Raw genomic sequence first — 13,696 nt, forward strand, 5'->3', positions numbered from 1 at the left:
AGAGGCTTTCAAAAATCATTGAAAACAACGAGAAGCAGGCCAGGGGAGGTAAAGGTGCATCAAAGCACATAAAGGCACAGGTGGAACCCAGACCCAAACAGCTCCTTAAAGACGGGTGCCCAGCTGGACATGGTGGGGATGCTCCTCATGAAATAACGTGGTCGGGATCCCTGGGTGGCGCAGCGGTTTAGTGCCTGCCTTTGGCCCGGGGCACGATCCTGGAGATCCAGGATCGAATCCCACTTCGGGCTCCCTGCGTGGAGCCTGTTTCTCCCTCTGCCTCTCTCTCTCTCTCTCTCTCTCTCTCTGTGACTATCATGAATAAATAAATAAAATCTTTAAAAAAAAAAATGAAATAACGTGGTCTGAAGTCTTGGTTGCTTTTGAACTTGCCCGGAGAAGCTGCCACACTTGATGAACGGGAATTTGTATGGCAGATTGGTCACAAACTCCAGGTCTGGGGAGAACCAAACCGAGATTGGGTGTTCCAAGAGCCCTCAAGAGGTTTCAGGAGCTGGTGCCTCTCGGCTACTCAGGGAAGCCCCCTGGGCCTCAGTTTCCCCCAGGGGCACCGTAACTAATGGTTACTGCGTCTGCAGGGCGGTCGTAAGGCTAAACAGGATGGGCGCACACGCTAAGGTGCTTCCAGGCCACGGCCCTTTCTCTGCCGCAGCTGTTGAAAAAAAAAAAAAAATGCGAGGAAAGCAACCGGGAGCGCGCGGGGGGCGGGGCGGGGGGCTCCTCCCGCGGGCGCCCGGAGCCGGCCGCAGCCTGGGGCCTCCGGGAGGCCGGGCGCGGGCGCCCCGCGGGAGCGCCGAGGCCCCGCTGCGCCGGGCCGGGCGGGGGCGGCGGAGGAGGAAGCGGGGGCGGCCGGAGCGCGGTGGGGATGTTTAAAGGAAATTTACAATCATTTCCTCTCTGTGGTTTGGTGACAAATCAACAACATCCTGTTCTTTTGTGAGGCTCCGGGCGCCTGCGAGGCGGGGGCAGCGCTCCGGCTCTTAAAGGGACACACACAGGGCCCCTCCCCCGCCCCCTCGGCTCCCGCCACAGCCTCCCCAAGGCGCCACCTCCGGGGGCGCGCGGCCGCAATGCGGGGCCGCTGGCCGAGCCGCCCCCGGCCGCGACCCGCCCGCCGGCCCTCCCCGCGGCGGCCCTCCCCGCGGCCCCGAGACGGCGGCGGCGCGCCCCGCGCTGGAGGCTGCGGCCCGGGGCCACCTCCCGCGGAGGGCGCAGGCAGGGGCGGAGGCTCGGCCGCCCGGCGGCCCCCGCCCACCCCGGGCCAGGCTCGGACCTCCGCGTCGTCCTTACCCCCTCCCCCAAACCCTTCGCCTCGAATTTTCCAGCCCCCAAACTCTGGATTTATGGTTAAAATGTCGACGTACGCACACGAGGTTTATAAAACGCCAAAGCGCAGAGCGGCTTCTCGAGCTGTAGGAGTAATGAGAATCAGATGGCTAGTACCAGAAAAATAAAAAAAACCTCAACTACCCTCCCGGGATTTCCCTCATCCAGTCATCTAATGGGTATTATTATTATTACTATTATTTTTAAGCCAAGTGCTGGTCACCATCCTAGGCCTGGCACCCCGGGAACAGGACACACATCGCCCCTGCCCCCAGGGGGCTTAGATTCTTAAAAGGAATGGATGGATGGATGCATGGGATTATTTCAAACGCTGTAAATGCTTTAATAAAAGAGGGTTGTATTCTAGAACTGTGGCTTCCTATAGGGAGACCTCCTCGAGTTTGTGACCAAATAATGGGTTGAGGGGTCCAGCAATATTACCCGGAAAGAGACCAGAAGCAGGGGCAGCACCCCGGATCATACCCAAGACTGCCCGAAGGGCATCCCAGGGACAGATCTCCCTCCCTGGGAAGGAAAGCCTGTGGAGGTTGGTGTCCAGACGGAGAAAGACAAGTCCCTTCCCGGATCCAGGCCTCACAGTTGCTTCACCTAGAAACAGAATACTGAACTAAATTCAGTACTCTAACCCTAGCTGCAAACAAGAATTCTCCAGGGTGATTTTCAAAAGCAGTGATCCCCCTGATCTACATGAGAGAGAATCAGAATCTCTGCCAATGAAGCCTGAGCACTGGCATTTTTTTAAGGTTCCACGGCTGACTTGGCTAACTTCACTGCGCAGCCAGGGTCAAGAGCCAGTGACCTAGATGATCTCGAAAGTCTAGGTTTAAAGGGCAGTGAGGAAAAAAAAAAAAAAAAACGTGCAGTGAGGGATATCTGGATTTAGGGTATAATCACTCACAGCGTTGAGTGCTTGCCATATACCATATAATATGATAAATATGCCATGTGTATATTTTATTTAAGTTACAGATGAAAAACTCTACCAATTAGATAGATACTATTCTTATACCCATTTTACAAACAAGGACACTGAGGTACAGAGAGCAAATCTGGTCAAGAGCTTGGATCCTCTAAGCTGGAGCACCCTTCCGGTGACAAGAAGCAAATTTCTACCTAATGGAGTTGTTGCTCACACAGGAGAGCCACCAAGAGAGAACATGGGGGGCTTCAAGCAAACATATCTTGGATGGAGGCAGGGGATTGGCCTGGAAGGCCTCTGGTCATTCTGGTAGACCCCTGTGTGCATGCCCAGAGTGCAGGTCCCAAATGATACAGTGTAACTCTAAGAAAACACCCTTTTGATTCTCCCCATTGATCTTCTTGGTCATTTTCAAAGATGATTCCCATAAAATCATCGGTTTTATAAAATGTGCAGTTTGACCTTAGGCAGAGCAGGGAACCATTTGGCAGGGTGGGGAGAAAGAACTTCCTATGTATCCCAGTATGGCTGGCTGGAATACACTTGCCCGGCCCCATTCCCCCCGCCACTGCCCTTCCCACCTTTTGACTGCCTTCCCATTTGTGCAGCAACCTGAGGCAGGACCCAGAGTTGGGCTTGTTAACAGGGAGCTGAGGTTCCCAAGGAAATGAAAGATCTGTTAAAGCAGAGAAATTAGGAAAAAGGGAAGACTGTCTATTCTTTTTTTTTTTTTAAGATTTTATTTATTCATTAGAGACAGAGAGAGAGAGAGGCAGAGACTCAGGCAGAGAAGCAGGCTCCTTGCAGGGAGCCCAATGAGGGACTCGATTCCGAGACCCTGGGATCACGCCCTGAGCCAAAGGCAGACGCTCAACCTCCTGAGCCACCCAGGTGTCCCAAGATTGTCTATTCTTACAATGGACTACTGCACTGCTGTTAAAACAGGGAGAGCTGTACGATGGACTCAGAAGATGCTCATGGTACATGAGGTACAGAATAGGATCTTCTCACTGATGCTTATGTGAATCTGTCTCTCTCTCTCTCTCTCTCTCTCTCTCTCTCTCTCTCTCACGCACACACACACAGGAAACTAACAGAACCATCTGGAAGGGCAGATTCCAAACTGTTACTAGTGGTGATTAGGCAGATGCATAGGGTTGGAGGTGTGGGGCAGGGAAGTGCGTTGTATTATTAATGGCATCCTTGTACTTTCTCTGTTAATCACCATATTATTTAAATTGTTCACAACAACTGGGATTATTCTTTTTTTTTTGATAAAGGGACTTCTGTTTATAAATATAAATATTTTTAAAAGGAAGCATAAAAGCCTACCCTAGGCCCTGGGAATTCCATCCAGGATTGTCCCCCAGCAAAGTCACCTTTGGTAATTTTCCAGCTGGTGGTAGCACTCTCATTGCTCTCCCACGGTTGCTCTCTCCTCAGCATGCTATTCCAATGGCAGTCTCTGACCTGGTCAGCTGCTTCCTGCCCAGTTAGGGAATGCCCCATGGGATTTGGGGGTTACAGAAGATGGATTTGAAAGCTAGCAGCCCGAGTTGATATAAAAGATGACAAAGCTTATTTGGGAGAGAAAAATTGCCGAAAGTGCTAATTGCCCCTAAACATAGGTGAAGGAAGTAGCATGATGTTAAAGGCTCTGACTGGGGGCACCTGGCTCAGTGGCTGAGCATCTGCCTTTGGCTCAAGTCCTGGATCAAGTACCACATCGGGCTCCCTGCAGGGAGCCTGCTTCTCTCTCTGCCTGTGTCTCTGCCTCTCTCTCTGTGTCTCTCATGAATAAATAAATAATAAACAAACAAACAAACAAATAAATAAATAAAGGCTCTGATTGCCCTGTGCATCTGTGTGTTGTTCTGGAAACTGAGAAATGGAATCTGACAGACCAAGACCTGAAGAGAATAGTGTTCTGTGGTCAGAACCTTATTCCAGAAATCCAAAAGGCTAGGGGCAAGTGTCTGCTTATAATATTATATGCAGGCTTGACCCCTCCAACTAGGACCTGATAACTTGGCAACTTCCTGGCCTACATGAATGGCACAAGGTGAACTGTCATGTACCAGAGGGGAATAGTTTAGCCACTTTCCGCTTCAACGTTAGGTTTCCTTAGATCTTTGTAGTTTATAAACAGCATAACGTTGTGGTTAAGAGCATGAGCTAAGGGGATCCCTGTGTTGCTCAGCGGTTTAGCACCTGCCTTCGGCCCACGGTGTGATCCTAGAGTCCTGGGATCAAGTCCCACATCGGGCTCCCTGCGTGGAGCCTGCTTCTCCCTCTGCCTGTGTCTCTGCCTCTCTCTCTCTCTCTCTCTCTCATGAATAAATAAAATCTTTAAAAAAAATTATCACTTTCCTTTAAAGTCATTCAATAAGATCCTAATTTACATTTGCCTTTACATTGGCTAGGTGCTGTACAGACTGATCAAGACAAATGAAATTCCTTCATTCCATTCAATCAGACCTGGCCATCTTGGAATCTTCCCAAGGCCCTTAGAAATAGGAATCCTTTCTTTCTTTCATTTTTTTTTTTTTTTTTTAAATCTCTGTTCCCTCTTCAGTCTAGTTAGGAGAAAGAAAGTTTCTGGGGGTAGGATGTTTAAACTGATGGGCCATTAACACGATAAAAAAGCAAAAGAAATTTTCCAGGTCACCAGCCAACAACTTTAGAGTGGTATTTAAAATTCACTTGCTTAGGGGTAGGGAAAGAGGTTGGTCATGAGAGGGTGGATAAGGATTTCTCCTAGCTGATGGGGAACTCAGGAATACCCTTTTTATGGATAGCAAAACCAATAAACACCATTACAAGCGGCTTGGTTTGTGGGCTGATCTTTTATCATAGTACTTAAGAAGCAGATATCGAAGAAAATCCAGAAAGAAAAGGTTCTCCTTGGCTTCAGATTTAGGGAACACCTGGATCCCTGTTACAATACAACATATCCACAAATTTCTTCGAGGCCACTAAAGATACACACACACACACACACACACACACACACACCACTCCCTCTCATACATACCCTGCCTTATTCCAGCTGTGATAAAGTTCAGTAGGAGAAGAGTCATGGTCACGCTGTGTTTCCCCCACCCCAAGTTTATATTTTAAAATTTATTTGTTCGCAGTCTGGAAGTCATTGGGGAAGGCAGCTTCAGCACTTAAATGGTAAACAAAAGTATTCTAGGGATCACCTTTGCTGCTGAAGGAAGAATGACCAGCAAAGAGTCCTCCTGAAATTTGGTAGCTGTGCCTTATCACCTCCCTGTACCACTCTCTCCTTTCCCACACTGCACTGCTCTAGAAACCTGCACAGCCCTGGGAGCTTCTGGAAGCCCTGCCAAATTGCACAAGGCAGCTTAAGTAGTAGCTATACACAGTTTTAGGTTTTACTAGTACAATAGTTTCCAAACTCTTTATAACTCAGCAGAATCCTTTCCAAAAGGACACAAAGGTAAAATAGATGAAAACTATAGCTTTAGGGAATCCCTGGGTGGCTCAGCAGTTTTTTGCCTGCCTTGGGCCCAGGGTGTGATCCTGGAGTCCCAGCATCAAGTCTCACATCAGGCTTCCTGCATGGGGCCTGCTTCTCCCTTTGCCTGTGTCTCTGCCTCTCCCTCTGTGTGTGTGTGTGTGATGAATAAATAAATAAAAATCTTAAAAAAAAACAAAACTATCGCTTTAATGTGGTAGGAGCCAATCACAAGGTTGCTCAAATGGGTCCTTGGGATTAAAAAAACAAACAAACAATTTTTTAATATCACTCTACTATTAGGTAATTTCGTCATTACAATCATATCCAGAGTCCTCATTATGCCTTTAGAACCCTTTTCTGATGTAGCCCCTACCTACCTGAGCTTCATGCAGTTATTCCCATGTTGTTTGCTCTCGATTTACTCCTTGATTTTGGTGATGCAGGTCCTCAACTAGCTTCCTGGGAAGAGACGCACGACAGGTAAATTTTTTGAAACCTTGCATTTCAGCATCTATCTTGCCTTTCGTTCCCTCTTCACATTTTTACCGGTAGTTTTGCTAGGTATAAAAATCTAGGTTGTAAATCATTCCCCAACAAGCCTAGGCCTCTGCAGCATCCAGGTGTTTGAACTAGAAGATCCTCTTGCATAAAACATACACCCCATGCCCTTGTATGACTAATACTTGATTGTTCTTTTTTTTTTTAAGAATTTATTATTATTATTTTTTTAAGTAATGTCTACACCCAAAATAGGGCACGGAGCCTATAATCCTGAGATCAAGAGTCACATGCTCCACCAACTGAGCCAGATGGGTGCCTCACATCTCATTATTCTTGTCAGGGAAACTTATCTGCCCAGACACATATCCCTCCTAGTTGTTCCCACAACCTGGTACTTACTCCTTGGTACAATTCTTACAACATATTATCACTACCTGCTTACTTATCTGTGTCCTCCACTAGTTTGTGAGCATGAGGGCTAAAAACACAAAGCCACAGTGCCACTCAATAAATATTTGTTGAAAAGAAAAAAATGAATGGTTGTGATATTTTTTTTTAAGATTGATTGATTGAGTGATTGATTGATTTGATGGAGGGAGATGCAAGCACACACGGGAGGGGCAGAAGGAGAAGGGGAATCTCAAGCAGACTCTATGCTGAGCACACAGCCCAGCATGGGATTCAATCCCAGGACCTGAAATCACAAACTGAGCCAAAACCAAGAGTCAGACACTCAACCAACTGCACCATCCAGGCGCCCCAGATGATATTTTTTAATTACAAGACACGATGTACAGTAAAATGTTTCACAAATGCCCTTACCAGCTGGTGTATGCTGGGGGAGTAGGGAGGAGGACTGGTCTAGGAGAAGAAACGCCACCTTGATACTAAGGGCGTAGTAAGAACACTTATAATTTCTTGTTCAGTATCTGCATTTCATGAGGACAGGGACCAGATCTGACCTCTCAATGCTGTGTTCCCAACAATCATACCATAATGACAGCTTAATAAAGAACTGCTGAATGAATGAACTGGTCCAAACAAAGGAACTCCTATGCATCACACGATCAAGAAAACAGAAAAAGTCCCTACACTGTCTTACAGTCATAGGGAAAACAGAGGTCTCTAATGAAGACACAATTCACCATCTGTCTCCACCCTGCCTCCAACAGCAAACCCTCTTCCAATTCCCTGTTCCAGATATAGGCTTTCCCTTCTTTGGACACATGGATTTGAAGTCCCACAATTAACTGGTTTGGACCCCTGATTTTACAGTCTGTTTATTTTCAATCAGCAAGTTCTATTGCCTCCTCTACCTCTCTCCCTTTACAGGAGCTCTCACCCTGAACCTCTTGCTTCATTCCTATAGTATCCACTGACACCTCCATCACCCCACACCTATGTTTTCCCATGGCTCTGTCCTTCATTCCAAGTCATTTTGACACCTCTGTCGGATTAATCTCTCTGAAGCATCACTTTTCAGTGTCTCCTCACTGCCCAAAAATACCTTCAGAGGCTCTTGACTTCCTCCTGTGTTAAGTCACAACTCTTCTGCAAGTTTTCACCCTTCAGAATGACTTCTGATGCTCTGTTTTCCCTCCTCACACACACTGCCCACTTATCACCCATACACAACTCTCACTGATTAGGCAAGATGCTTCACTGTCTCAGAAACAACAGAACAGACTTCTGCACGACTTATGCATTCTCTTCTCTGGAATGTTCTCCTCACCCCTCTCTTAATTCAATCCATCCTTCCCAGACCTGATTTACATCTTTCCTCCTCCAAGATGCCTTTATGTACAACTTCAGGCCTTGCAGATCTCCCTAAATTTAAGATCAAAATAGCATTTATCATCTTTGCAGCCCAGGTATATCCGGATGTATGCCTTATATAAAATATATAGTCCAGGGCAGCCCAGGTGGCTCAGTAGTTTAGTGCTGCCTTCAGCCCAGGGCATGATCTGGAGACCTGGGATCAAGTCCCATGTCAGGCTCCCTGCATGGAGCCTGCTTCTCCCTCTGCCTGTCTCTGCCTCTGTGTGTGTGTGTGTGTCTCATGAATAAATAAATAAAATCTTTATAGTCCACATGCATAAATGTCATCTTCCCCAGCTAGCCTGGCTGCTCCTTGATGGTAAGGATGTCCTGTTCTTGGATCTCAGGGCCTTAGATTTCAACACAGAGTAATATTCAGGAGGTAGTAAGAGAGCTGCCTTCAGAAACAGACAAACCAGGGTTATCCCAATCCTACCAATTCTAATTGTGTGTTTTTGGACCCTCTGAGCCTCAATATTCTCATCTACAAAATTGGGATAATAGTGCTATCTCATAGGTTTGTTGTGAAAATTTAAATGAGATAATGCTAAGTAAAGCAATTTGCACATTGTTTTGATACAGGATAAGTACTCAGTATGTGTCAGCTATTGTTATTAGAGACTCCAATCCCTGTTCTTGGAGTTGAACTTTGGCCTTGATTTTGCTGTAGACTTTCTGTCACTGAGCCAGCCTTGCAAATAGTGATTTCCTGCCAGTTCCTGCCTCTGTGTCCAGCCTTGGCTGGTCAAAGCATTTTCTGCAAGCAGTGGCTAAGAGAAAGTTCCATTGTGCAAAGTCATCTCAGGCCCCACATGGTGGTTCCTCCTGCCCTCAGCACCACTGAATTCAGTGCTGAATTGTTCAATACCTTTGGGTTTTCAACCTTTTTAAAAAATACATATATATTTCTTTGTGGGTTTTTTTTTAAGATTTTATTTATTTATTCATGAGAGACACAGAGAGAGAGAGAGAGAGAGGCAGAGACACAGGCAGAGGGAGAAGCAGGCTCCATGCAGGGAGCCTGATGTGGGACTCAATCCCAGGACTCCAGGATCAGGCCCAGGGCTGAAGGTGGCACTAAACCGCTGAGCCACCCAGGCTGCCCTGGATTGTCAACCTTAAGCCTTTCTTTTTTCCACTTTTTCTTTATCACTATTGTCGTATTACAAAAACAATACATGCTCATTATCTGAAAAAAAAAAGCACACAAGAATATAAAGAGCTAAAGTCTCACTCCTCACTCAAACCTCCATTCATACTCTTCAGAAGTAACCAGTTAGGAGTTTTTCATGTGTATTTCCAGAAAACATCCATGGCTATAGAAACATACACACATACACTTTTCTGTGGCTTGCTTTATTCACTTAATTATCAGTCTTGAACACCTTTCTTTACCTATACCTGATAGCTTCACCACACACTGTTCAATGGCAACTTAGACTTCTTTTTAAAAAATTTTTCTTTATTTGAGAGAGAGAGAGAGTGAGCTGGAAAGACGAAGGGGGAGGCAGAAAGAATCTGAAGCAGACTCTGCATTGAGCGCAGAGCCTTACATGGAGCTCAGTCCCACAAATAGAAGATCACAACCTGAGCCAAAACCATGCCCAACCAACTGCACCACCCAGCCACCCCTTAGATTTCTTTTGTGAACAACAACTAAAGTTGATTTTATTAATCCTCTACACATGGGCATGTAGGTTGCTACTACTAAAACAACGTGATGAACATCCTTGTATAAACATCTCTGTGTACTCCTTAAGTCTTCAGGCTTCTCTGATTTCCAGATTAGATTGGACAGGGGGGTGATTCATCAAATTTCATTCTATCTCCTGACTCTCAACCCAAATATGGTATTCAGTCCCTATACCCACTGACTCACTGGTCAGTAAGTAGTGTGGCCATGTTCCTCTTCACTTCAAAATAGAAGAAAGAGATCACTGGACTGTTTCGTCATGATCCCACTCAAAAAGAGTTCACAGAACCCATGCTTCTCCCTTTATCTGGAACCAGAGGGGCATCCCAGGCATTGGAGAATAAGATTTCAGAATCCAGCTGTGTTCTCAGGTAGCCCTGAGGTAGCCCCAAAGAAGGAAGGAAACACGTCTTTGGTTCATGAGCCACAATTCCAGCTGTTGTCAGTGGAGCTGAGAGGGATGGTTGTGAGTGTAACAACAAGGATAGTAGCTGAGACAGGCTTCAGGTGGTGGCTGGGGGGAGGTGAACACACAAGGCTTTCATCAGCAGTGACTTGGCATTATTATCCTAGCCCACATCCGTCCCTTTACATAGTGTCCTTGCTCAGGCCAAGAACAGGATGGAACAGCAGGAACTTTGCTTATCCCCAGTTCAGCCTGACTCATGCAGGACCCCAAGCCAGCCCCTTACTGTACCCTGGGGGAAGCTCCAGGAGCCTAGGTGAAACTAGGGCTGGAAAAAGTTGCCCCTGGGATGTATCCAAGTTGCTTACTTATAACTCTATGACCCACAGTGAGCCATCAAACCATCTTAAGCTTCAGTTAGCCCATCCTCCATCTGTAAAAAAAAGTAAATGAAACACCAATAGTCCCTGGGTTACATTGTCCTTGAAGGCAGGAGGTATACCAAGTGCTTAACAAGAACATGGCATTACATAAGCAGTCAATAAATCTTTGATACTTGCTTCACTGATATCTCCCTCTTGCCTAGCTCAGTGCCCAATTCAGAGTAGGTGCTTAATTAAAATTTTTTTTCAATGAATGAATGAACAACCTCTTCATTTCTGAAGGGCAGACAGGAAAATTGCAAAATAACCCTGAAGACCTCTCCAACCTCATGTCACCCTATTCTCTTCTTCACGATGTGGAAGTTTACTGATAATGCAGTTTGGTTTGGTTCACTCAATTCATTTTTTCTCTCTCTCTCTCTCTCTCTTTCTCCCTTCCTCCTTCCCTCCCTCAGAGAAAAGATGTTCTATTCTCCTTGGCCTGTCCCCAAGATCCAGCCACATCAAAGAATAAGCTCAGGGCCAAGGTCTTGGAATGCAGTATTACCTCAGGATTTCTTTTTTTTCTTTTTTAAATTTACCTTTCATGTATTTATTTTTAAGATTTTATTTATTTATTCATGAGAGACACACAGAGAGAGAGAGAGGCAGAGACACAGGCAGAGGGAGAAGCAAGCTCCAGGCAGGGAGCCTGATGTGGGACTCAATCCCGGGACTCCAGGATCACACCCTAGGCCCAAGGCAGGCGCTAAACCGCTGGGCCACCCAGGGATCCCCAACCTCAGGATTTCTAAAGAGAAACTAAGTCCTAGGATCACGGAGTATCAGAGGAGGGAGGAAGGAAAGTCCATTTTATTCATTCAATAATTATATATGTGGAATATCTATTGTGTCTAGAAGTGAAACCAAAAGCTTGCTGCTTGGCCTTGCCTCTACTCTCTTGCCATGCTGGCATCTGCCTCAAACCCTCAAAGCCTGATCTCCCACCTCCCTTTCCTGTAGGTAGTCCTCAGGTACTCCCACTGTTAATCCAGGTGCCCTTCTGGACTACTCCCAGGGTAGTACCTACCTCTTTCCCAGCACCTTTCTCCTCCTTTGGTTTCTCTGGGTGACCATATTCTTCCATTGTCCTCCCTTCTCCCTCCTCTGCCCCTGATTCTTGCCTTGTGTTGTGAGTGTTAACTGCATCTCTCCAAAATCCATTATGTTATAGTCCCAACACCCTGAACCTCAGAATATGACTGTATCTGGAGACAGGGTCTTTTTTTTTTTTTTTAAGAATTTTTTCTTTTTAAGATTTTATTTATTTATTTATGAGAGACACAGGCGGAGGGAGAAGCAGGCTCTATGCAGGGAGCCCGATGCGGGACTCCATCTTGGGACCCCGGGGTCACACCCTGGGCCCAAGGCGGGCACTCAACCTCTGAGCCACCCAGACGTCCCTGGAGATAGGGTCTTATAAACATTTTATTTTCTACTTGAGAAAGAGAGTGAGAAAGTGAATGAGTACGAGTAAGGGAAGAGCCAGAAGGGGAGGGAAAGAATCTTGAGGAGACTCTGGGCTGAGCACAGAGCCTGATGCAGGGCTCAATCTCATGACCCTGAGATCATGACCTGAGCTGAAATCAAGAGTCAGATGCTCAAGTAACTGAGCCATTCAGGTGTCTCTAGAGACAGTCTTTAAAAAGTAATTAATGAGGAACACCTGGGTGGCTCAGCAGTTGGGTGCCTGCCTTCAGCTGAGGTCGTGTTCTTGGGATCTGGGATCGAGTCCCGCATTGGGCTCTCTGCAAGGAGCCTGCTTCTCCCTCTGCCTATGTCTCTGCCTCTCTCTCTCTCTGTTTGTCTGTCATGAATAAATAAATAAATCTAAAAAAAAAGTAATTAAAGGTCATTAGATGGTCTTAATCTACTATGACTGGTGGATTTATCAGGACATAGGAAGAGGGAATATCATGTGAAGATAGGGAGAAGATGGCCATCTACAAGCAAAGGAAAGAGGCCTAAGAAGAAAACAATCCTATTGCCATTTTGATCTCCAACTTCTAGCCTCCAGAACTATGAACTCCAGAATTGTGAGCTAATAATTTTATATCACTTAAGCTACCTCATCTGTGGTACTTGTATACAGCAGCCCTAGCAAACTAATACACCCCCTGTAGTGTATGTCACAATCATCACCCCCAAAGATCCCATCCTCCTCTATTAACCTACCTCTATGGCCTCAACTATCATCCCTCCCTTTCCCAATGTCTCACTCAGGTCAACATATCCATACACTGAAACTTGAACTTCCATCCAGATCCCAGCCCCAAATTCCAGCTGCCTACCAGACAATTATTCCTGAATTGTTTTGCCAATCCTGAAGCCTCAAGGGTAGTCTAAAACCACAAAATCCTTTTAGGTCAGTCCAACCACATATCTTTACACATGAAGAAACTAAGGCACAAAACAAAAACAAACTTGGCTCTTTCCGACTTCCCTATTCCTAAAGGTACCATCCATCAGATCACTCAAAAATGTGGAATCATCTTTTACTCTGCCCCTTTTCCTCCCTCATAGTCAATCAAGGAACTTCTAATTGATCCCAAAATCATGATGTCTGTTATCTAGTGTTTTAGCTCCTTTTTTTTTTTTAATTAAGCTCTATGTTCAATATAGGGCTTAATCTTACAATCCCAAGATCCAGAATCACACGCTCTACCAACTAAAGCAGCCAGCACCCCAGCTCTATCTTGTTTATCTTTGTTATCTCTGTCCCCCCAACAGATAAACTATTTCAGTGCATTTATATTTAGATAAGTATTGAATTTTTAGGACTCAGTGGCCTGTTGTGTTAGAAAGACAGAATATCATTGAGGGTAAAAGCATAAGCTCCAGTCTCTTACATGGGTTTGGTTCCTGGTTCTATCCTATGGCTTTCGATATGTCTTTTTGGGTTTTTTTGTTTGTTTGTTTTTGTTTTTGTTTTTGTTTTCGATATGTCTTTTTGACTATAAAATGAAGACAACAATGATAACTACCTCACAGGGTTCTTGTAAGAATTTTTTTTTTTTTTAAGTAAACTCTACAACACACAGGGGGCTTGAACTCATGACCCTGAGATCAAGAGTTGCTTGCTCTA

The 13,696-nt window shown here is 45.7% G+C and overlaps 1 long non-coding RNA gene across 1 annotated transcript in view; it reads right to left on the reverse strand.

The window, feature by feature from the left end:
- LOC129513323 (uncharacterized) overlaps positions 1-13,696 on the reverse strand; it is a 34,307-nt gene that overhangs the window by 2,865 nt on the left and 17,746 nt on the right. The window contains exon 2 of the long non-coding RNA XR_008665227.1: positions 6,149-6,230. This is a non-coding gene — a long non-coding RNA (uncharacterized LOC129513323). The remainder of the gene's footprint in view (positions 1-6,148; positions 6,231-13,696) is intronic.

The sequence above is a fragment of the Nyctereutes procyonoides genome, unplaced genomic scaffold (assembly GCF_905146905.1).
Source record: "Nyctereutes procyonoides isolate TBG_1078 unplaced genomic scaffold, NYPRO_anot_genome, whole genome shotgun sequence".
NCBI classification, from domain to species: domain Eukaryota; kingdom Metazoa; phylum Chordata; class Mammalia; order Carnivora; family Canidae; genus Nyctereutes; species Nyctereutes procyonoides.